Consider the following 26,000-nt stretch of genomic DNA (forward strand, 5'->3'; position numbering starts at 1 on the left):
TAAGTATTCCAGAAGCTACGTACTTTTCTTTATAGCATTCATTACGTATCCTGTTTCAGACCTCACGCCAGCCTGCGTGAGTTTAAGCGCGTGCCTTTCGGCTTCCTCTCATTGTGTCTAGGCTGTCTTGTCTAGACACAACAAGGTTAATTACGTCATATTGGCACCGAATTTCACCGCAATTCTGTCCAACGGCATTGCGAATTTGTCACCCGATCAGAAGGTCATCACAACCCGTTTTACCAACATTTCCCCCCTTCTTTTGACGCCTCTGCGACGGATGTCACATCCGCGACGTCCAGCGTTGAAATCATGCGGTTTTCTTATGAACAGCCGAGGAAAACATTTCAGACACACCGTCGTTCAGGATTGACACGAAATAGTCTCAGGGGATGGTACAATGGACGTCAATGAAACCACCGCTTTCCTTGGGGCTTGGATTCTCAGACATTTCGCGGTCGGAGAGAACAATTCGTAGTGTAATGAGCAACAGGCCTGCTGAGAACAACCCCACTCCCAGACGTTTCAACCCTTCTCTCAGCACACCATGGGTTTGCATCGCCATTGATAATGATCACATCCGTTTGGAGTGCAGTGCGTCCGCAAATTTTGCTCTCGTATATAGGTAAGAACCATGGCGGACCGTACAAACCATTCGCCGAAATTTGAGCGCAATCCGAAGCAGAAAAGGGTGCATGTGCTTTTTCAGCCCTCCTGTTCCGCGATCACTGGGAGGAGACAGGGTGCGACAACGACACAAGTGTGAATGAATGAATCGGCAGATAGTCCATGGAAGACCACCGCTCCTCCACCCCAGGTCAGCTCGTTGCCATGTACTCAAGTTTGTTGGGAATTATAATAATGAATCTCTACAGCCATTACCTGTAAAGTAGTCCTAGGCGCCTGTAGGCAGGCAACCCTTTGACATTCCTCCGATTTCAATTGCCTAACTGCACAGCGCCTAGAGGTACATCATACACTACTGGCCATTAAAATTGCTACACTACGAACATGACGTGCTACAGACGCGAAATTTAACCGACAAGAAGAATATGCTGTGGTATGCAAATGATTAGCTTTTCAGAGCATTCACACAAGGTTGGCGCCGATGGCGACACATACAACGTGCTGATATGAGGATAGTTTCCAACCGATTTCTCATACACAAACAGCAGTTGACCGGCGTTGCCTGGTAAAACTTTGTTGTGATGCCTCGTGTAAGGAGGAGAAATGCGTACCATCACGTTTCCGACTTTGATAAAGGTCGGATTGTAGCCTATCGCGATTGCGGTTTATCGTATCACGACATTGCTGCTCGCGTTGGTCGAGATCCAATGACTGTTAGCAGAATATGAAATCGGTGGGTTCAGGAGTGTAATACGGAACGCCGTGCTGGATCCAAACGGCCTCGTATCACTAGCAGTCGAGATGACAGGCATCTTATCCGCATGGCTGTAACGGATCGTGCAGCCACGTCCCGACCCTTGAGTCAACAGATGGAGACGTTTGCAAGACAACAACCATCTGCACGAACAGTTCGACGACGTTTGCAGCAGCATGGACTATCAGCTCGGAGACCACGGCTGCGGTTACCCTTGACGCTGCATCAGAGACAGGAGCGCCTGCAATGGTGTACTCAACGATGAACCTGGGTGCACGAATGGCAAAACATCGTGTTTTCGGATGAATCCAGGTTCTGTTTACAGCATCATGATGGTCGCATCCGTGTTTGATGACGTCGCGTTGAACGCCCATTGGAAGCGTGTATTCTTCATCGCCATATTGGCATATCGCCCGGCTAGATGGTATGGGGCGCCATTGGTTACACGTCTCGGTCACCTCTTGTTCGCATTGACGGCACTTTGAACAGTGGACGTTACATTTCAGATGTGTTACGACCCGTGGCCCTACCCTTCATTCGGTCCCTGCGAAACTCTACATTTCAGCAGGATAATGCACGACCGCATATTGCAGGTCCTGTACGGGCCTTTCTGGATACAGAAAATGTTCGAGTGCTGCCCTGGCCAGCACATTCTACAGATCTCTCACCAATTGAAAACGTCTGGTCAATGGTGGCCGACCAACTGGCTCGTCACAATACGCCAGTGACTACTCTTGATGGAGTGTGGTATCGTGTTGAAGCTGCATGGGGAGCTGTACCTGTACACGCTATCCAAGCTCTGTTTGACTCAATGTCCAGGCGTATCAAGGCCAGAGGTGGTTGTTCTGAGTACTGATTTCTCAGGATCTATGCACCCAAATTGCGTGAAAATGTAATCACATCTCAGTTCTAGTATAATATATTTTTGGCCAATGAATAACCGTTTACCATCTGCATTTCTTCTTGGTGTAGCAATTTTAATGGCCAGTAGTGTAGGTTGTGTCTGTAATTGTTCATATTTTAAATTCTCAATAAAGTTGGGGGTGCGGTTGGGGTTGCTGCCGAGGGTTTTGCCGAACTGCGGGAACTTAAGAGGAATCCTTCCTGTAATCACGCCGCAGGAGGGCTAAAACGCTTGAAACATCTTCTGCTGTTACCGACCACGTTCAAATTTTATCGAGTGGTTTCGAACAGTGTCTAATGGGTCTAATGTGTACAAAAGAGCAAACGTTGCGTTCGTGGTGCATTCCAAGTGAGTGGGATGACGTTCAATGGGGACGCAGCCCCACAATGTCCTTACAGAAGGGCTGAAACCTGCGGGAGTGTGAGCACTGTGAAAAGCGACCAAGAACGCCCCTGGAAATCAACGACCCAAGGAAGGAGGCGGTATCGTTAAACCCTTTTATGCCACTTCCTGAACTGTTTTTGTGTCGAGTCTGAACGGCGGTGTGTCTGAAATGAATTCCTCAGCCCATAAGGAAACCGCGTCATTTCAACGCTGGGGCTCGCGGTTCTGACTTCCACTGCAGAGGCGTCAAAAGAAGGAGTGAAATGTCGGCAAGAGAGGGCACGACGATCTATCCATAGTGTGACAGTCTGCGGTAGCGTTGGGTAGAACTGCAGTGAAATTTGGTGCCAATGTGACACCATTAACATGAAATTCTGAGCTGTGCCCTTTGTTTTTTTCTGTTTGAAGCATCGCCGAGCCTGATGACGTCTCAGGGTGCCAGGCCTTTTCACCATTACAGAGTATGGTTGTAGGCACCTCAGAGCCAAATGTGAAACTTCTGCCTCGCAATGGGAGACAATTGCGGAGTTTCGAAAGCGCGACCCTTTACTTCTGTTATTCAGCACACCAGCTTTTAGGGCACCCGTGACTCCGTCCTTTAGATTGCAGTGTCTGCTGCGCTGGTTAAGTTACAGCTGCATAGGCGGCGCAGCACGAGCCGGCGGCACCTTTGATGAGAGGGCCAGGTGGCAGCCACGCCACGCCGCTATCGACCGTCTGCCGCCGGCAGCTCTGTCTGCCCTTACGTCATCGGCGCGCGTCCTGCGGCAAGTTTACAAGCGGCGCTCCCGGCCACAGTTTCGGATGTAATTGGCTTCCACCGGCGCAGCCACAGAGGGCGCGACCGAGGCCAGAGGCGGTGGCTTCGCCCTGGCCGGAGCACAAGCTGCGCAGCGAGAGCGTGCCTCCTTGCGTCTCGACCCCATTTCAGTAAGAAAAGTTTTCTCTTTACCAGCTATATACAGGGGTACTTTTTGTACGTATATTAAATCAGATACTCGGCGTTGCCCGGCTATTTACGTATTACTACAGTACTGGCCATTAAAATTGCTACACCAAGGAGAAATGCAGATGATAAACGGGTGTTCATTGGACGAATATATCATACTAGAACTGACATGTGATTACATTTTCACGCAATCCGGGTGCATAGATCCTGAGAAATCAGTACCCACAACAACTACCTATGGCCGTAATAACGACCTTGATACGCCTGGGCATTGAGTCAAACGGATGGCGTGTACAGGTTCAGCTGCCCGTGCAGCTTCAACACGATACCACAGTTCATCAAGAGTAGTGACTGGCGTATTGTGACGAGCCAGTTGCTCGGCCACTATTGACCAGACGTTTTCAATTGGTGAGAGATCTGGAGAATGTGCTGGCCAGGGCAGCAGTCGAACATTTTCTGTATCCAGAAAGGCACGTACAGGACCTGCAACATGCGGTCGTGCACTATCCTGCTGAAATGTAGGGTTTCGCAGCGATCGAACACATCAGAAATGTAACGTCCACTGTTCAAAGTGCCGTCAATGCAAACAAGAGGTGACCGAGACTTGTAACCAATGGCACCCCATACCATCACGCCGGGTGATACGCCAGTATGGCGATGACGAATACACGCTTCCAATGTGCGTTCACCGCGATGTCGCCAAACACGGATGCGACTATCATGATGCTGTAAACAGAACCTGGATTCATCCGAAAAAAATGACGTTTTGCCATTCGTGCACCCAGGTTCGCCGTTGAGTACATCATCGCAGGAGCTACTGTCTGTGATGCAGCGTCAAGGGTAACCGTAGCCGTGGTCTCCGAGCTGATAGTCCATGCTGCTGAAAACGTCGTCGAACTGTTAGTGCAGATGGTTGTTGTCTTGCAAACGTCCCCATCTGTCAACTCAGGGATCGAGACGTGGCTGCACGATCCGTTACAGCCATGCGGATAAGATGCCTGTCAGCTCGACTGCTAGTGATACGAGGCCGTTTGGATCCAGCACGGCGTTCCGTATTACACTCCTGAACTCACAGATTCCATATTCTGCTAACAGACATTGGATCTCGACCAACGTGAGCAGCAATGTCGTGATACGATAAACCGCAATCGCGATAGGCTACAACCCGACCTTTATCAAAGTCGGAAACGTGATGGTACGCATTTCTCCTCCTTACACGAGGCATCACAACAATGTTTCTCCAGGCAACGCCGGTCAACTGCTGTTTGTGTATGAGAAATCGGTTGGAAAATTTCCTCATGTGACCACGTTGTAGGTGTTGCCACCGGCGCCAACCTTGTGTGAATGCTCTGAAAAGCTAATAATTTGCATATCACAGCATCTTCTTCCTGTCGGTTAAATTTCGCGTCTGTAGCACGTCATCTTCGTGGTGTAGCAATTTTAATGTCCAGTAGCGTATTTCCTATTAGTCCATCTCTGACCACTTTAAGTCTCAGTCCATTTCCTCCTCCCCCATCTCTCTGTCAATCTCCTTCTACTATTCTCTCTACCCATCTCCTCTTCCCTCTCTCTCTCTACTTATCTCCTCCTACGCCCTCCATCTGTCCATCCACCCTGTCTCTGTTCATCTCCACCTCCCCTTCCACCTTCTGTCAATCCCTCCTATACGCTGTCTGTTCATCCCCCTGTCTCCATCCATCTCCATATGCCTCTCCGTCTGTGACTCTCCTCCTACCCCATTCTGTCCAGCAATTTGTCTATGTCTTCCTCCCACCCTCTTTCTGCCATCTTCTCCTTCCAAATATTTGTGTTCATCGCCAAGTAGTCATCCCCACCCTCGTCTCCATTCCATTGTGATGTTTTTATCCCCAATAATATTTCTCATCAATTTCCGTGGTCTAGGGATCCGGCACGGTAGCTCAGCGTGTTCGGTCAGAGGGTTTAGCTACCCTCTGTAATAAAAAAAACTGAGTGAACGGATCAACGAACAACCTGAACGAGTGTCATCGGACGTCCACCACGAACAAATTCAACGAACAATATAGAACAAAATAAGACCAAAAAAAGGGGGTAGCGTCTTTGATTCATAATCAAAACGTCTTCGGTGCCGGGTTCGAATTCTACCGCTGCTTAAATTTTGATAAATAATCAGCATTGGCGGCCGAAGATTTCCGGCATAAGAAGTCCCTCCCATTCTGAGAGCGGTCGTGTGAAGAGGGCGGAGGAGCGGACAGAGGTTCAGGGCACTCTCTTGTCCTAGGGGTGGGAATTGCCCCTAAAAGGCGGAAGAATCAGCAATGATCAAAGGCGTGAAGATGCAGAAGGCAATGGAAACCACTGCATTCAAGACACGTAACGTGTATCCACAGGACATATGGCCTGTAATTGAAGAAGTGTCATGATGGTCTCTCCATTGCCAAAAGATTACGGAATAGTCCCCCATTCGGATCTCCAGGAGGGGACTGCCAAGGGAGAGGTTATCATGAGAAAAGTATTGAATAATCAACGAAAGGATAACGTTCTACGAAACGCGGTGTGGAATGTCAGAAGCTTGAACGTGGTAGGGAAACTAGAAAATCTGAAAAGGGAAATGCAAAGGCTCAATCTAGATATAGTAGGGGCCAGTGAAGTGAAGTGGAAAGAAGACAAGGATTTCTCGTCAGATGAGTAATATCAACAGCAGCAGAAAATATTGTAATGAGAGTAGGATTCGTTATGAATAGAAAGGTAGGGCAGAGAGTGAGTTACTGTGAACAGTTCAGAGGCAGGGTTGTTCTTATGAGAACTGACAGCAAACCAATACCGACAACGATAGTTCAGGTATAAATGCCGACGTCGCAAGCTGAAGATGAAGGGATAGAGAAAGTGTATGAGGATATTTAAAGAGTAATACAGTACGTAAAGGAGAATGAAAATCTAATAGTCATGGGGGACTGGAATTCATCTGTAAGGGAAGGAGTAGAAGAAAAGGTTACAGGAGAATATGGGATTGGGACAAGGAATGAGAGAGGAGAAAGACTAATTGAGTTCTGTAACTTTCAGCTGGTAATAGCGAATATTCTGTTCACGAATCACAAGAGAAGAGGGTTTACTTGGAAAAGGCCGGATGATACAGGAAGATGTCAGTTAGATTACATCATGGTCAGATAGAGATTCCGAAATCAGATACTGGATTATAAGGCGTACCCACTGATACAGGAAGATCTCAGTTAGATTACATCATGGTCAGACAGAGATTCCGAAATCAGATACTGGATTGTAAGGCGCACCCAGGAGCAGATATAGACTCAGATCACAATATGGTAGTGATGAAGAGTAGGCTGATGCTTAAGTCAAGAATCAATCATCAAGGAAGTGGGATACGCAAGTACTAAGCAGGTTCTCTAAGGATGTAGATACTGCGATAAGGAAGAGCTCAGTAGACAGTTCAGTTGAAGAAGAAAGAACATCTCTAAAAAGGGCTATCACAGACGTTAGAAAAGATACACAGGTACGAAGGAACTAACTGCGAAGAAACCATGGGTAACAGAAGAAATACTTCAGTTGATCACTGAAAGAAGGAAGTACAAAAATGTTAAGGGAAATTCAGGAATACAGAAATACAAGTCGCCTAAGAGTGAGATAAACAGGAAGAGCATGAAAAGATACGGCGAAATGGCTGCATGAAGAATGTGAAGAAATTGCAAAAGAAATGTTTGTCGGAAGGACCGGCTCAGCATATAGGAACGTCAAAACAGCCTTCGGTGACATTAGTGGCAAAGGTGGTAACATTAAGAGAGCAACGGGAATTCCACTGTTAAATGCAGAGGAGACAGCACATTGGTGGAAAGAGTGTACCGAAGGCATGTGTGAGGGGGTAAAGACTTGTCTGATGACGTGAGAGAAGAAAAAAAAAAGGAATCGGTGCAGAAGAGGTAGGGGATCCAGTATTACAATCAAAATTTAAAAGTGCCTTGGAAGACTTCAGATCAAATAAGGCAGAATGGATGGATAAAATTCCATCAGAATTTGTAAAATCGCTGGGGAAACAGAACGATTATTTAAGTTGGTGTGTAGAATGTATGACACTGGCGACATTCCATCTGACTGTCGGAAAAACATCATCCGCACTGTTCCGAAGACTGCAAGAGCTGATAAGTGCGAGAATTATCGCACAATCAGATTAACAGGTAATCCATCCAAGTTGCTGACAAGAATAATATACGGAAGAATGGAAAAGAAAGTTGAGGATGTGTTAGATGAAGATCAATTTGGCTTTAGGAAAGGTAAAGGCACCAGAGAGGCAGCTCCGAAGTTGCGATTGATAATGGAAGCAATACTAAAGAAAAGTCAAGACACGTTCATAGAATTTGTCGAGCTAGAAAAATCGTTCGACGATGTAAAATGGTGCAAGGTGTTCAAAATTCTGAGGAAAATAGGCATAAGCTACAGGGAGAGAAATGTACAACATATACAAGAGGCAAGACGGAATAATAAGAGTAGAAGACCAAGAGAGAAGTGCTCGGATTAAAAAGGGTGTATTTCGCCCCTACTGTTCAATTTATACGTTCAAGAAGCAATGCTGGAAATAAAAGAAAGGTTTTGGAGACGAATTAAAGTTCAAGGTGAAAGGATATCAATGAAACGATTCGCTGATGACATTGCTATCCTCTGCTATGGTGAGGAAGAATTACAGGTTCTGCTGAATGGAATGAATAGTCTGTTGAGTACAGAATATGGACTGAGAGAAAATCGAAGAAAGACGGAGTAAACGGAAAGAAACAGAAATGAGAATAGTGAGAAGTAGGTAAAGATATGGAATTCTGCTACCTAGACAACAAAATTACCCATGACGAATGGAGCAAGGAGGACATCAAAAGTAGACTAGCACGGCAAATAGAGCATTCCTTACCAAGAGAAACTTATCAGTTAAAACATAGGCCCTAATTTGAGGAAGAAATTTCCGACAATGTACGTTTGTAGTACAGAATTGTATGGTAGTGAAACAGGGAAGAGGAGAGAATCGAAGCATTTGAGATGTGGTGATACAGGGAATGATGAAAATTAAGTGGATTCATAAGGTACGGAATGAGGAGGTTCTGCGCAGAATCGAAGAGGAAAGGAGTATGTGGAAAACACTGACAAGGAGAAGGTACAGAGTGATGGGACATCTGTTAAAGCATCGGGAATATCTTCCATGGTATTAGAGGAAGAAGTAGAGGGTGAAAACTGTAGAGGAAGGCAAGAGACTTGAATACATCCAACAAATAATTGAGGACGTATGGTGCAAATGCTATTCTGAGATCAAGAGTTTGGCACTAGAGAGGATTTATTGGCGGGCCGCATCAATCCAGTGATAGGCGGCACCTTCAGCAGAGACATTCTAAAAACATTTAAATTTATATTCAATTGTAATGAATTTCTCTTTTTGCTGAAACGGTTTTCAAAGTTTGCGTTACACATCTTCTCTACTTAGGCCGTCGTTGGTTATTTTGGTGCTTGAATAGTGAAACACAACCTCTGCTTTTAACATGTAGTTTATTAATCTAATTCGTCAGCATCGTGTAGCGTTTAGACCGTTTCGCTGATACAGATAAGCTTCTGAAGCGTAGATACATAACGTGCTTCAGGACTACATACATTGAGGTGACAATGTCATGGGATATATGGACTAATGTAGATGACGACAGTATCGCGTACACGTTGTATAAAATGGCATTACGTTGGTGGAGCTGTCATTTGTACTTGATTCATATGATAAGGTTTCCAATGTGATTACGGATAAAAGACGGGATTTAACAGACTTTGAACTTGGAATGGTAGTTGGAGCGAGAAGCATGGGACATCCCATTTCGGAAATCGTTGGGGAGATCCACAGTGTCAAGAGTGTGCTGAGAATATCGAATTTCAGTCTCTACTCTCATCACGGACACGCAGTGGGCAGCCTTCACTTAACGACCGAGAGCAGCGTCGTTTGCATAGAGTTGTCAGTGCTAACACACGAGCAACATTGCCTGAAATAATGGCAGAAATCAGTGTGGGACAGTGCGGAGAAATTTGGCGTTAATAGGCTATGGCAGTAGACGATTGGCGCGAGTGCCTTTGTTGACATCACGACATCGCCTGCAGCGTCTCTCCTGGGCTCGTGGCAGTTTTGCCTGGACCCCAGACGACTGGAAAATCGTGGCCTGGTCAAATGAGTCCCGATTTCAATTGGCGCAGACCCCACGAAGTCATGCACTCAGGTTGCCAATAGGCACCATAAGAGCTGGTGGAGGCTCCATAAAGGAGTGGGCTGTGTTTACATGGAACAGACTGTGTCCTCTACCATATGTTCAGCTACTTGGAGACCGTTTGCAGCCATTCATGGATATCACGCTCCCAAACAATGTTGGAATTTTTATGGATGACAAAGTGCCACAATTGTTCGCGACTGGTCTGAAGAACATTCTGGACTATGACATGAATCCCATCGAACATTTATGGGACGTAATAGAGATAATAGTTCCGCACAAAATTCTGCACCGGCTACACTTTCGCAATTATGGACGGCTATAGTGGCAGCATCACTCAGAATATCAGCAGGGGACTTCCTACGACTTGTTGAGTCCCTGTCACGTTGAGTTACTGCATCAACGTCGTCAAAAAGAAGGTCCGACACGGTATTACGAGGTATTCGCCCCCTAAAAACATACGTTTTTCATACTATGTGCATTATGCTTCCACCTACTGCCAGGTACTCCGTATCAGCGACCTTAGTAGTCATTATCCATCGTGAGAGAGCAGAACGGGGCGCCCTGCGGGATTCACGGACTTCGAACGCGGTCGGGTGACTGGACGTCACTTATGTCAAAGTGACATATGTCTGCATGCGAGATTTCCACACTCCTACACATCCCTAGGTCCACTGTTTCCGATGTGATAGTGAAGTGGAAACTTGAAGGGACACGTACAGCACATGAGCGTGCAGGCCGACCGCGTCGGTTGACTAACAGAGACCGTCGACAGTTGGAGAGGGTCGTAATAGGCAGACATCTATCCAGACATCACACAGGAATTCCAAACCGCATCAGGATCCACTGAAAGAATTATGACCGTTAGGCGGGAGATGAGAAAACTTGGATTTGATGGTCGAGCGGATGCTCATAAGCCACACATCACGCTGGTAAATGCTAAACGACGCCTCGTTTGGTGTAAGGAACGTAAACATTGGACGATTGAACATTGGATAAACATTGTGTGGAGTGACGAATCACGATACAGAATGTGGCGTTCCGATGGCAGAGTGAGGGTATGGCGAATGCCCGGTGCACGTCATCTGCCAGCGTGTGCAGTGTCAACAGTAAAATACGGAGGCGGTGGTGCTATGGTGTAGTCGTGTTTTTTATGGAGGGGGCTTGCACCCCTTGTTGTTTTGCGTGGCACTATCACAGCACAGGCCTACTGTTGAGGAGCAATTCGGGAATGGCGATTGCATCTTTCAACACGATCGAGCACCTGTTCATAATGTATGGACTGTGGCGGAGTGGTTACGCGACGATAACATCCCTGCAATGGACTGGCCTACATAGTGTCCTGATCTGAATCCTATAGAACACCTTTGGGATGTTTTGGAACACCGACTTCGTGCCAGGCCCCACCGACTGACATCCATACCTCTCGTCAGTGCAGCACTCTGAAGAATGTGCTGCCTTTCCCCAAGAAACCTTCCAGCACCTGATTGAACGTGTGCATACGAGAGTGGAAGCTGTCACCAAGGCTATGGGTGGGCCAATATCATATTGAATTCCAGCATTACCGGTGGAGGGAGCCATGAACTTCTAAGTGATTTTCAGCCAGGTATCCGGATACTTTTGATCACATAGTGTATGTAGGTTTCACGGAACGTGACGCAGCTACACGGATCCACACATCTGAAGACTGTAAAGATAGGAATGGATGTCAGACAACTACTGCTGCTGATGTTGTGGTGGGGATTGATTCAAGTACCATCAACATCAGTAGGCCTGAGAGTTTCCCACGCGATTCTCGATCCCCTTTCTTGCGACGAATCAGATGGTGGAAGAAGAATAGCCTCGGTGATATTATGATGACGTGAGACAGCAGTGCTCTCTACAGGAAGCCTAAGAAGAGGTGTCGCCCAGCAGATCCGGAAGCCGGTAGCACAATGTAGGCCAAGAGCAGCGTATCGAACGGCACGAGCCAGGCTGCGAGAGGGCCGCTTAGAGACGGGGGCGCCCTTAACGGGCCTTAAAGGCGAGGCTGAGGCTGCCGCACGTGTAACTGCCCGCCGAACGGCCTCGCTGCCCAAGGTCTCCGAGGAAAGCGGCGACGTGGGCACACGCCGCAGTCGCCAAGTTGTGCGGGGGAGGAGGGAGAGGAGCGGCAAGTCTAGACTTTAACGTCCCGTCCACGTCGGTGTCACCAGACGCGGATAGGCTCCGCTGGAGAAGGTTGTGGAAAGCGGCACCTGTGGCCGGTGCATTACCTGACAGGGAAATCTGACTACCAATACCCGAATGAGGTACTTGTTCATGTTCACTATCTGGACCACAATTTGCCAATGTAATGTGACAATATACTATCAGAAAAATAGTCATCTCCGTTACAAAGCACAACTGAAGTAATAATTTAAGACCTTATTTAGCATAAAATGATAAAGTTTCTGTGTACTGAATGACCTTGAGGATACCAGAAACTCACAAAAACAATACTTAATAATCATACAGAAAATATGCAGTGCATAATCGCAATAAAATAGATAAATACAGGAAAATGAAGCAATAGAACGGTACAGACAGTACGGAAAGCTGTGAACAACTGTAAGGATTACCAGAAGTTGTGAAAAGGGGAAGTATTAAGCCGTATTTGGTTATTTAATATTAAATCAGGACCTTGGGCGACATGTTTGCCAATTAACAGGACCCAAATAACTTAATCCTTTCCCTCTTGTAAGCTTCACTTAATCCTCACAGTCTCCAATTGCTTCCCACACGTTCTGTTTCCCGCTATTCCTGTATTTTTTGCTGTATTTATTTATGTTAATGTCATTGACTATGTACTCTTCGAATTCTGTTGCTACAGTTGTCAGTTCTATCTTTTACTCTGTTTCTGTTACCTTCCATATGTAACACATTTTTCAGTATCCTAGTACTCTACTAATTTTATTGTACTGGAATTGTTATTTTAATTTAAATTCTTCTGTGGCCACTGTTTTTATTCTGGGGGGGGGGGGGGGGATGGTACTGCTAATCAATAAATCCCCGATTCCCACGTATAAAACAGTTTCAAATTTCAGATTACTTTACAAATGATATACAATAAATATTTTTCTATAAACATGTAAGCGAGAAAAAGTTAAGAAAAGGTTTGAAATTAAGTTTAAAGTTGGTTGAAAGTCGCTAAGAGCGCTCATTATCAAGCACTGGGTGAGTATAGTCTGGTTAATATCATCTCCGTATTACGCAAAAGCTAAATTTTCACTGTTCTCAGCGTTTATGACGTCATGAACCATATGTCGTACAATGACGTACTATTGCAAGTAGACTACATTCAGTGCTATGTGTAGATACTGTCTGGAAAATGAGTTGTAAATACAGTCAGTAGTAAAGTGCTGAAAAAATAAAACTTCATGCCTGATGCTGCAGTTTTACTACACGAAGAGTGAAAATGTAGTGAGTGATAAATGTTTTCCCCTCTCGTTATTTAGTGAATGATGTCAGGGAGAAGAAGTTTCCTATAGGTTAGAAAATATGTGTAAAGTTTGTTGCAAGTCCATAGCTGCTCTCATTCTCAAATACGAAACGAATATAGCCTGGGTATTTGCGCGAAGTGACTTATGCTGCCTCAAGATATTTACGCAGTTTCTAACTGTAATAAAAAATGGTTCAAATGGCTCTGAGCACTATGGGACTCAACTGCTGTGGTCATCAGTCCCCTAGAACTTAGAACTACTTAAACCTAACTAACCTAAGGACATCATACACATCCATGCCCGAGGCAGGATTCGAACCTGCGACCGTAGCAGTCGCACGGTTCCGGACTGCGCGCCTAGAACCGCGAGACCACCGCGGCCGGCTAACTGTAATACTTTTACAACTCCCACTTACGATTACACCTCTTAATGAGTTAATTATGTCAGTGTTTTAAATTTTCAATTTCGGTCACTATTTACGTGAAATACTGAAAATCAAATTTTTGTTGCTCCTGGAAACTGTTACATAGGCAACCTACAATTTAGTCCAGGTTCCGTGCCCCACGATGACGAAGTTGCAGCATACTCAACGACGGCGAGGACGCCAGAAACTCACACACAATTAACAATCATGTGAAACTAGGGAATCATTAGTACACGGGGTATGGGAGAGACTTTTCCAGCGGCCGGAACTGTGAGGATATTAGCTTTAATAAGAGTATTTCGTAAGGTTTTAATGTGGTGTCACCGCCAGACACCACACTTGCTAGGTGGTAGCTTAAATCGGCCGCGGTCCATTAGTACTTGTCGGACCCGCGTGTCGCCACTGTCAGGATCGCAGACCGAGCGCCACCACAAGGCAGGTCTCGAGAGACGTACTAGCACTCGCTCCAGTTGTACGGACGACATTGCTAGCGACTACACGTATGAAGCCTTTCTCTCATTTGCCGAGAGACCGTTAGAATAGCCTTCAGCTAAGTCCATGGCTACGACCTAGCAAGGCGCCATTAACCATATCTGGAGAGAGTCTCACTTGTATTATCAAGAGCGATGTACCGCAGAAGTGAATAAAAGTTAAGTATACGAGAAGCTCCGTTCTTTTCTTTATTGCATTCATTACGAATCCTGTTCCAGACTTCGCGCCAGTCGGCGTGTGTGTACGTGTGCCCTTTCGGCTACCCGTCACTGTGGGCTGGCTGCCCTGTCAGTCCACTACATTTAATCTACGAACAGGTAGGTTTATAAAGTTAGCCGTAAACACAGCTTTCCCGTTTTTAGTTAAAAATGACTACGAAAAGGAAAACAAAACAGAACATTTTCACAGCACAGCTTAGCATGTTCTTGCTCGCACCTTAATAGAAAGTGATTATTGTATAACATGTCTATATTCCCATTTACGGCTAGATGTGTTGTTTGTCTGTCGGTTAGTCAGTCAGTTGGTCGATAAGGCATTAATTTAACCGAATCTGTCCTTGAATGTGTGTGTGATATGAAACAAAACAATTTCAGTAAGATCGTGAATTTACTGAAATGAAATAAATCGGAATTCATTGTTCCGGAGTCATATGGGTCGTGCATGAGAAATTCTCTTTTGAATTGCCTCCATAAGCTGTCTTCGACTTTATCAGTCTCGTTGACTCGAAGATCATGTAGCTGGTTTGAGATGCGGGTACCCCGACCGATATTTCTACGAAATAAGCAACGAAATGAACTCCACGAAATGGCATAAGTTCAATCTTTGCAACTCACCAGAGATATAACAACCACCTGTAACACACCACAGACATATATTACTAGACTGGCAATATCGTATACAGTATCATTGGTGTTACTGAAGCAACCATCGTAAGAAATGGGGATCAACTGACTTAACTACTTAACCTCTAGAGTTTTGAAAGAATGGTTAATACATGCGTCGTGTTTGTTTGTTATTTCTCGTACAGCAGACGGAAGATACAAGGAAAGGAACATGTCACAATGGTAGAATAACGAGAAACGTCGTCCGTAGTTTTACTTTTGTCCTGCACGTAATCACAAATAATTACATTACAGTTTGGCTTATTTGAAATACCGGTAGTGATTAAATAGTTTATGTACATCTTAGGGGGGCTTCATAAATCTTGTATTAACAGACGTAGCTTTATGATGTGTTCTTACCTAGCTTTTATCAACTTTGATTTTCTTCAAATAGTATGCTCGTTATGAAAGTGCTCCTATAATTAGAAGGTGCTATTTGTCGTTGATAACAAATGTCTTTATTCATTTCAGTCCTCTTGCGAAAACTACCGTCTGCTTTAAACGTGTGTATATATAACTTGACGTTCTTCTCACAACACGATGCTACAATGTGTATGTTAATCTCAGCTAGTACGCAGAATATTTGCTCAAATGCGGAATTTGACCAGACCACCTCGTAAAGGTTACAACGTCATTTGGTTTCAGAATATTGTAGTAGTACAATACAGAAAGTTGCTGACGCCGCCATCTTCCCTCACCAAACGTCATGCCTCAGTAAAAAATGCTTCTTTGCCAGTCTAGTAACGGATGCCTGTGTTTTGATAAATCTTCCGAATTATTTTGCACGTAAGCTCCAACTGAGCGAATCGAACTAGACTGTATCCGTCATAATCGATCGCACTTGAGAAATGCTTATTCGATGTGCCTCCATACGCTGCCAACGCTCTGCGTGAGTCTCACTGAACTCGACGATATTGTAAATGGCCTGCGTTGCGTGTACACCGACCGATATGTCGACGCCTCACTGGTGGATTTTTCCAAAGAAATAAATCACGAGCTGAAATCAACTGCCAGCCGGGATGGCTGAGCGGTCTGGAACCGCGCGCCCCCTACGGTCGCAGGTTCGAATCCTGCCTCGGGCGTGGATGTGTGTGATGTCCTTAGGTTAGTCAGGTTTTAGTAGTTCTAAGTTCTAGGGGACTGATGACCTCAGAAATTACGTCCGATAGTGCTCAGAGCCATTTGAACCATTTGAAATCAACTGAATGTTTGCAACACACCAAATTACCACGAAATGACAACAATTCAGTCTTTGCAACACACCAGAGAGGAGCAGAACTGATAATGCACTGAAATACCGCTTTCAATTTTATTCTTTTTTTGTAATATATCAATACTGAACTCGCAATTTGTTGTTGTTATGAAAATATGCGATAGGAGAACTGGCAAAAGGGACGATGCCGGACCAATCAGGAGCCCTACTTCATTCCACGTATATATCACCCACACGCCAGGAGGGAGCCTGATAGCAAGCGAGATGGCGAGGCTCGTGTTGCTTTCGACTTACCCATGCACTACCATTAGCGTGTGCCAGAGTACATTGGAACTCATCAGCCCAGACGACCTGCTTCCATTCTTCGAGTATCCAAACAAGGCGCAAGTGCGCTCGTTGTGAGCTCTGTTCCCGTATGTGGCGGTGAACACAGAATACGTACACAGTATCGGTTTTTTCACTCCATAGCGACGACGTAGTTCTGGACGGCGTAGTTGATCAGTGTTTGTTGTGGTCCAGCAGTGAACTAGTAAGTCATTTGCTGCACTTTGGGATTATACCCACTATTGTAATCCGTGATTATTAACGTCGACGCCTGCTATCAATACATCATTGAAGATGTCAGCTGACTCTAGCGGCGGTGTTTAGCCCAGAACAGAAGTAATCACGGTACAACAAAATTTCACGGTACAACAAAATTACTTGACGGCACTAGAAAAGATCAGTGCTTGTATTACGTCAGAGATGCAATGATTCGTGGAATGCCACAGAGATGGAATGATTCCTGAGTTGGATATCGACGATCTGGTGCTGCATAACTAGGCTGATATAATGCTTTTCGCACAATTGAAGTAATAAATAAGAAACATGTTATTTAGCTTAAAATGACATATGAAGTGCTGCGTACTGAATGGTGAGGAGGATGTCAGAAACTCACACGTAAAATTAACATTGATACGCTAATGACTAACTATTACTAGTAATACAGGGTGGCCAAAATGAAAGATGTCCCATTTCCTATAAACAACATACAGACAATTCCCTCGTTTTTGTGAATACAGAATACAGAGTAGTAAATAATTATTATTATGAAAAACAGCGTACTGAAAATTCAATAGGTCAATAGTTCACAGGAGGTGCAGAAAATGTCCAACGTAAACTTCGATCAGAATTCAGCACGCCTCAACGTGTTTCTGGAAATTTTTGCCATTTCATTTGGTGTGATTTCCGCAATCGCTTTGCGAATGTTTGTTTTCAGCTCTTCAATTGTATACGTGTTGTTATTGTAGACTTCACCCTTTAAATTATCTCACAAATAAAAATCAAAAGTAGGCAGATCGGGTGATCTGGGAAGCCGTAAACCTGCGAAAACTGTACGTTGTTCTCCGAAAGCTTCATTGACGTATAAAATTAAACACTGTGATGTACGCGCCTTAGCGTAATCTTGCTGGAGAAACGTATACTCTCGTTCTTTCTCCGTAAGCTGAGCTGTCATCGGTTGAAACAATTCCGTTACATACATTTCAGAGTTTGTAACGCCGGAAATGCATATCTTCTTATTTCCATCTAATGTACTATGAATTTTTTCCTTATTTTGTTACCTGAAGATATAACATTTCTGTGTCTTTATATATTGTAATTATTTTACTATATATATATATGCATTTATGTCGCTGTATAATTGCTTTGTTTTGTAAATACTACTTGTAATTTTTACGCTGGGTCTTGCCTAGGGAAAACTGCTATCAAACGATTACATCGATAGGTCGTGTAGAGAACCAAAGTGTGTAAGATCTTTGGTAGTGTTAACTCTGCCGCATGGAGCGCGGGCAGAGGGAGTCTGGCTGGAGTAGGGCGGTGGAGCAGGTGTGTTGTGTGACGCTCCCGCGAGTTGCCGCGCTTTCGGGGTTTGGCAGCATGTAATTGCGCTCAACTTGCTATGATAGTTTCTGACACGGCGTCGCAGACGGGAAGCATTAGCTGGCGCACATCAAGAGCCCGTTTCGCCTGGTGACTGTGTCGAGAAGAAGGCGCGCCAACATCCAGCTTCTGCAACAGCGACGGCTGACAATGAGTGACTGTCGCCACCTCCTCCACCGACGACTTCAAACCTTCAATCAACCAACAAGAAAGACTGGAAGCACGCAAAGTTTTAGAACAGTATGGCAGACCTCAGCTTTTTAAATTGTTCCAATTGCCTCACAAAATTACATCAACTTAGCATGAACCTTTGTTGCTCATTGTCCCCATTGCATTACCAAGCAGGGTCCCTTCCTTTTCCGGAATGAACCCGAGTGTCGTTGAAATTCAAACGCCAGCATTAAAGTAATATCATTCGATTTCACTGCTTTAATTTCAAAGTTTAGTTAAGGCATTCATAGCTGGCTACAATATTTAGATTACACAAGCACAAATCAAGAGTGCGAGTTTTGCTACCATATTTTAGCTTACCTGTGACTGCAGCTCAGCTTGGTACATACTAAATTTTACTATTGTCAATTGTTCTGAATCATTTAATTCAAGTTCAAAGTTAAATCTCTTATTTCTAAATTGCGTAGATTCAAGTACCTTTTGAAATGATTGTTGAGGTAGCCCAAGACTAACATTATTTTACTGAATTACGTAGTTCTTCGGAAACAAATCTCTCTATTAATTTCAGTCACTAAATTAACTTTCAGTTTTCCGGTTTTATTGATTCTTTTGCTAAATTAAGTCAGAGCATAGCGAAATTTATTACTTCTGACAAACATTCAGTTTTCACACAACACGTGTCAACCATCAGTTGCCATGCTTTTAGTGCTAATTATATGTGCAATAACCTTTCTTTTTCAATTATTATAGTAGTTTTCCATAGGACTGGCGACTGTAATTTTCCCCAAATCTCAAATATCTAATTAACGCCAGTTAATTGATAACGTAACGACCGCACATTTACTTTTTTTATTAACTTTACCCCTTTTCAAAATTAATGTCCACCAGTTTCATTTGCATTTTTCCTTTCATTTAGATGTAACCCTTTCCTCCCTCTTTACCGACAGATTAACTTCGGTGATTATTGCTTTTCTCAAATTTCCATTAGGTACACGCGGTTTAATTTTTACTGTCAAGGTCGATAAGTGAGGGGGAGGCTACAATTTCACGGGTTTGTTAAAGAAAATGGGGCCTATAATCTTTTGGCCTGAAACTGCACACCAAACGCCTTCTTTCAGATCATGCAAAGGCACCTCAAAGCATTCCCTGGGACTGTGTATTGATCGATAGCGTATATTTTTAACGTTGAAATTCAAATGACTCAAATGGCTCTGAGCACTATAGGACTTAACACCTGAGGTCATCAGTCCCCTAGAACTTAGAACTAATTAAACCTAAGTAACCTAAAGACATCACATACAACCATGCCCGAGGCAGGATTCGAACCTGCGACCGTAGCGGTCGCGCGGTTCCAGACTGAAGCGCCCAGGACCGCTCGGCCTCTGCGGCCGGCTTTGAAAGTTCACGTACCACTTAAGGTGAAACCATGCTTCTTCTTAGTTGAGGTAAAGATTTGGATCTCGATAACCATCAGCGACAGGGGTAAAAAGTCATTCGCAACAGTGTTCTCGTTGTGCGTAACATGTAGGTTTTAATCCTTGCATCACTCTTACTTCGTATGCTCACATATGTAACAGCTACAACAAGTTCTGGTATGACATTCATATAATGTTTAGTTGGGAGTATTTCTCACCATAGTCTCGTGAATACGTTCAATATTTTCCCGCAAACAAACTTTCTTTACACGGTTAGGTTTCGCGTTAGTGCTTAGCCTGTGCGCAACATCTTTTGCGCAACTCTTTTTGCAGGAGCAGCTGTCTATCGATATTTTGTCGTGAACGTTTCATTCAACGTTATAAATTGTTTCTTCTCCCCCCCCCCCCTCCCTCTTTCTTCATTCTGCTAGTTTTCTACACCATGTGGCGTCTCTCTCATCCAACTTTCCATCCATCCCCTTCTACCTTGTTAGTCCCCTCATTGCATGGTTCTGTCCTGCATCGCAAGCCCCACTCCACCCTTCAATGTTGCTGGGGTCTTCCTCTTTCTTTGTGTCGTGAAGGTCTCCAGTGCCATATATTAGAAGACCATCTTTCCTCTGGCATTCCTCTAAGATGTCCACACCATATTAACCGTTAAATTTCAGTTGTGTCTACAATGTCTTTTGTAACTCCCATCTGTTCTGTTCTAGCACAGTTCAGCACCATACAGAGGTATACTCTCAACTACAGTTTCGTATATCCTCCGTTTTTTTTTTTTTTTCCATAATAAGAGCCCTTCCAATACCTTCGACAACTATGTATTCCGTCTTTGTAAAGTTAATCTATATCCAAAAAAACTTTCCCTCTAAACACTCCTTGTCCGATTGAAGAAAGCATTCTGCAGTACTGTATTCACAAAAAGTTTCAAACTGACAACTGATAACGCAGCATTCATCAGTAAATCGCCGCTCGACATCACGTGACATCATGTGATCCCGCTCGAGGGCATTCCTAGGTCAAGAAATAAGATTCACTGTCAGACAGCTTAAAATACGACGTTCAGTATTGTGGTGTCATCGCCCGACACCACACTTGCTAGGTGGTAGCCTTTAAATCGGCCGCGGTCCGCTAGTATACGTCGGACCCGCGTGTCGCCACTGTCAGTGATAGCAGACCGAGCGCCACCACACGCAGGTCTAGAGAGACGTCCTGGCACTCGCCCCAGTTGTACAGCCGACTTTGCCTGAGATGGATTACTGACAAATACGCTCTCATTTGCCGAGACGATAGTTAGCATAGCCTTCAGCTACATTTGCTACGACCTAGCAAGGCGCCGTATTCAATTGATATTGAGATTCTATTAATGTATCATCAAGAGCGATGTTCTACAAATGTGGATTAAAGTTAAGTATTCCAGAAGCTACGTACATTTCTTGATAGCATTCATTACGTATCCTGTTTCAGACCTCACGCCAGCCTGCGTGAGTTTAAGCGCGTGCCTTTCGGCTTCCTCTCATTGTGTCTAGGCTGTCTTGTCTAGACACAACAAGTATAACGTGGGGCATCTTTTATCTTGTCCATTATTTATTACGTTAAACGATTACGAAGTACTGATCTCAGCATTCTACGAAAGAACAAAGTTAATTGCTGGCGACAAATAACAAGATAGGCAAGCGGAGGGATGGCTACCATATCCTAGTTGCACATTAAATCATTAACCCAGTGCAATCCAACGATTAATTTAGGAACTCCAGTTGTCGATTGAATGACTCAACAAACGATACTAAGGCACGAATCGGGTTTAGCGGAGCTGTGGCAACGGCACGCTTCCTATATAACATTAAACCCTATCTAGTGAGCCGTGCTGCTGTATGCTCTCAACAATCTGCTATGGCGGTAGCTCGGAGGATCGTGGTCGTGGTGGAGAATCAGAATCTCGTTTGTCAGGACTTGGACACTCCCAAGTGCCACGACGTCTCGAACCAACGACCTGTCTCCATCCATTATCAATCAAAAAGTGTCTCTTTTTCTTCCATCATCTCCCGACTCTGCAATTTGCGCCAGTCCGGCCGCGACGCCAATCAGGAAAAACGTTACTGTTTCCCGCCAATAGCGTGTCAATGCCACGTTCTACAAATTCCCACCCCGAAGTGTCGTCAGTCACTGCCAATCAGAGCACATCTTCCTCGTTAGGATATCCCTGAAATTTCCGTCTGCCGTCAGCCAGCAATGGGCGAATGAGAGTGTTGTTTAACACTTCTGAATTTCCCGAGTCCCTGTTCTCACCATGGTTTCCCCCTACATTCCAAGACTTGTACATTTCTGCCATAAAATGTGGTGGCCCTCGGCCATCTCAACAGGCGAATCGTGCCACAGGCCGCTAACACCGACTTAGTGAGAAGAATGGTAGGTTCCCCAAGCTTCCATCGGTGGCCACTTCACTCGCACAAGTCACACAAAGCTCTGAGTGCCCACGACATACCTGCCGCATTCAGAGCAATGTGCGAGCTGCGGATTTACCACGTAGGCCTATTCACAGACTGGAACTATTAGCTCCTTTACCAATGACCACTGAAATTTTATAAAATACATTTCTCTGTAATAAACCACCGTGATGAGACTTCAAGTAGGTGAAAACAAAGTGCCCTGCCTATCGTCAGTCGTGATAAGGGCAGATAAATTTAGCATAATGGCTTTTAAGCTTCCAGCTTTCCCTCGTATATGGTCTAACCTGAACAACGATCTTACTTTGCGAAAATCCAATTTCTTATGTACAGTGTAATCTCCTACGGACGTATCCCTACACCATGTCCACTGGCCTAGAATAATATTACGACCTCGTTTGAACAACATTAACAAGGGAACCGTACGAACTTCCCGTCACCAATTTTATTCGTATTGACAGGGTGCGTAGGGCATGACTAGGACGTCAACATACGTGAACAGAAAGACGCATTCCTCAATTCTTATCGGGAAAATAGAGTTTGGACATTTTAGACGTACTTATATACTTTGCACGGTGAGTAGTCTTCAAGAAGAACGCAGCTAGGCGAGTAAGCGCTTAGCTCATTATACGCGAGGTCCTTGGATCGAAACTCGCTGCTGGTACTCCGCTTTCCGTTCCCACGTACTTCTAACGACAGATTTGTTATGCCTGTGTAAATTATCAGTATTTAATGAATCATTTCCTTTTCTCAAAATATTTATCCTGCAAAAAGAAGAAAAAATTTTTCATAAGCAAATTGCTAATAAAAAAGGGACACATGGGAACTTTCAGTCAGATCAGAACACTCATTTTGTTTATATTATTGTATCTGCATTTGTGACAAGTATAATGTGTAACTTATAGAGCCCTACACGTATCAGACGGAAAATAATAATTATTGCAACATACAGAACATGTAACGAACGGCGAACTTTTGGACGTGCATGGTTTTACCGATGTGTCTATTACAAGACATACTTTTTTTGCGTTCTTAAACGGTTCTCGATCATCACACAATTCGCTGCGTACCAGGGATATCGAAGCGTATTACTGAATATTGGTGCAGAGGGCTCATGTTGTACTATTGACTGAATTTTTATGCAGTCTCCTCCAGAAGCTATCTCTCTATTCTGTTAGATAACGTATGCGCAATTTTGAAATCGTTTTATAACGTTCTTTACCTCCCTGTAAAAATAAACGTCGAAAGGCTGCACCAGCAGGGTACATTTTGGAGCAATTACTTTAATACTGCACGTTGGCAGACCATCCCCATTGTAGTAATCACAACCAACAGCGGGAACGCCTTGGGCTGCGGATCGGAGCCGCCAGGCAGAGAAGCCGCCGGCGGTGGAGCACGCACCACCGGGTAAACACAGGACGAGTCGGACGACAGACCAACGACCACTGACAACAACCGACCACGACCGACTATGAGCGACACAACGAGGAAGAGATAAACAACGGAGGCTTGTGGAAACCACAACACCAAACACCAAACGTAAATCCACTCGGAACCAGAGCCAGGCAAATGTCACCAACGAGCAACGACCAGAACGCAGTACCGCCGAGGTAGAAACGAAATCCAGAGCGAGTACCAGACTGGCTGGACTAGGTTTTTTTCTTCTTCTTTATTGTATTTCAATTCCCCAGCGGGGCGGGCTGGCAGCAGCATATGCGCTGCTCTTCAGCCGAAAGACATAGAACAAACAATAGTAGACACTTAAAAATAACAAAGGAGAGAATATGGTGAACATACATATAAAAAAGGGGGAACATCATGGAAGGCAATAGACAAAAAAAACGGGGTGACTGTAAAATGGAGATAAAAAAACTGTTTAAAAGTAGCACACACAAAAAGCCACACACTGCGACAATTAAAAGAACACAAGGCACAGTATGACTGGAGCATAAAAGGTATCGATAGATGGCGTAGCACAGAACAAACACCGACGGCGAACCGCAAGGCAGTACACAATTAAAATCACACCTCTTGACGCACAGGAGAAACAGCACGAAACACAACACTGATGTGGCACACTGACGATGATCAAAACGGAGGATCTGCCAGTTGCAAGGAGATGAGGGAGGTCGGAAGAAGGGAGGGAGGAGAAGAGATGGTGGGATGAGAGGGGGGCGCGCTGAAGAGGGCCAGGTAGGGACGGATGTGGGAAGGAAAGAGGCAAGTATGGGGTACAGGGTCTCAGGGGAAGGGGGTGGAGGAGGAAAATCCGCTCTGAGAGACGGAAGGAAGAGGAAAAAGGGGGCCCTGGGGAGGGGGGGGGGGAGAAACAAGGCCAGGTTATAGTTGGAAGGAAGGGTAGATGTCACGGCGAAGTTCGTCATCCGGGAGGGGGAGGCGTTGGAAATTGCCCTGATGAAGGAGATGGAGGGTGTGGAGGTGGAGAGAGGGAGGGATACAGCGATAGGGGCGCGGCAACGGGCGGGGGGTGGAGAGGAAGGAGGAAACCAGAGGGAGGGGGGGGGGATCAAGCCTGCGGACAATGTAAAGGATGCGGAGATGTTGGAGGAACAGGAGGAGGTGGGGGAAGGGGATCAGGTCATACAGGAGCCGTGTGGGGGAAGGAAGGCGGATACGGAAGGCAAGGTGTAGCACATGGCGTTCAAGGATTTGGAGGGCCTTGTAAAAGCGGGTGGGGGTGGAGATCCAGGCAATGCTGGCATAGCGGAGGATAGGACGGATGAGGGATTTGTAGGTGTGGAGGATGGTAGTAGGATGCAATCCCCATGTCCGGCCAGACAGGCGTTTCAGAAGGCGGAGGCGGGAATGGGCTTTCTGCTGGACGGTCTGGAGATGAGGGGTCCAGACGAGGTGTCAGTCGAGGGTGAGGCCAAGGTATTTCAGCGTGGGGGTTAGCTGGATGGGACGACCATAAAGGGTGAGGTAGATAGAAATCATGGAGGCGAAAGGAGCGAGTGGTGCGGCCTAAGATGATTGCCTGGGTTTTGGAGGGGTTGAGACGGAGGAACCACTGGTTACACCGAGTGGTGAACTGGTTAAGGTGGGTTTGGAGAGTACGTTGAGACCGTTGAAGGGTAGGATAGAGAGCCAGGAAGGCGGTTTCATGTTGGAGAAGGTGGACTGGTGGGGGTGGCTTGGGCATATCAGCCGTATACAAGAGATAAAGGAGAGGGGAGAGGACAGAACCCTGGGGGACGCCAGCTGTGGGATAAAAGATACGGGAGATGGTTTGGTGGAGGGTGACATAGGAAGGATGGTGCGAGAGGAAGGAAGCGACCAGACAGACAAAATTGATAGGCAGGGCGTAGGTTTGGAGTTTAAAGAGGAGACCGGGATGCCATACACAGTCTTAGGCGTTTTGGAGGTCAAGGGAAACAAAAATGGCAGAGTGACAGTTGAGCTGGAGGGACAGAAGGTGAACGAGGTTGAGGAGTTGGTCTTCAGCAGAGAAGGAGGGTCGGAAACCACACTGGGTAAGGGGGAGGAGGTGGTGTTGAGCAAGGTGCTGATGGATACGGTGGGAGAGGATGGATTCAAAGACTTTACTGAAGACGGAGGTGAGGCAGATGGGACGATAGGAAGAGGCGGCAGAAGGGGGTTTGTTGGGTTTGAGGAATAAGAGGACGTGGGAGGTCTTCCACAGGTCAGGGTAGAAGCCAGTAGAGAGGATGACATTATAGAGATGGGCGAGGACAGTCAGGAAGGAATAGGGGCTTTCTCGAAGG

Source organism: Schistocerca nitens, chromosome 4, assembly GCF_023898315.1.
Source record: "Schistocerca nitens isolate TAMUIC-IGC-003100 chromosome 4, iqSchNite1.1, whole genome shotgun sequence".
Lineage (NCBI taxonomy): Eukaryota > Metazoa > Arthropoda > Insecta > Orthoptera > Acrididae > Schistocerca > Schistocerca nitens.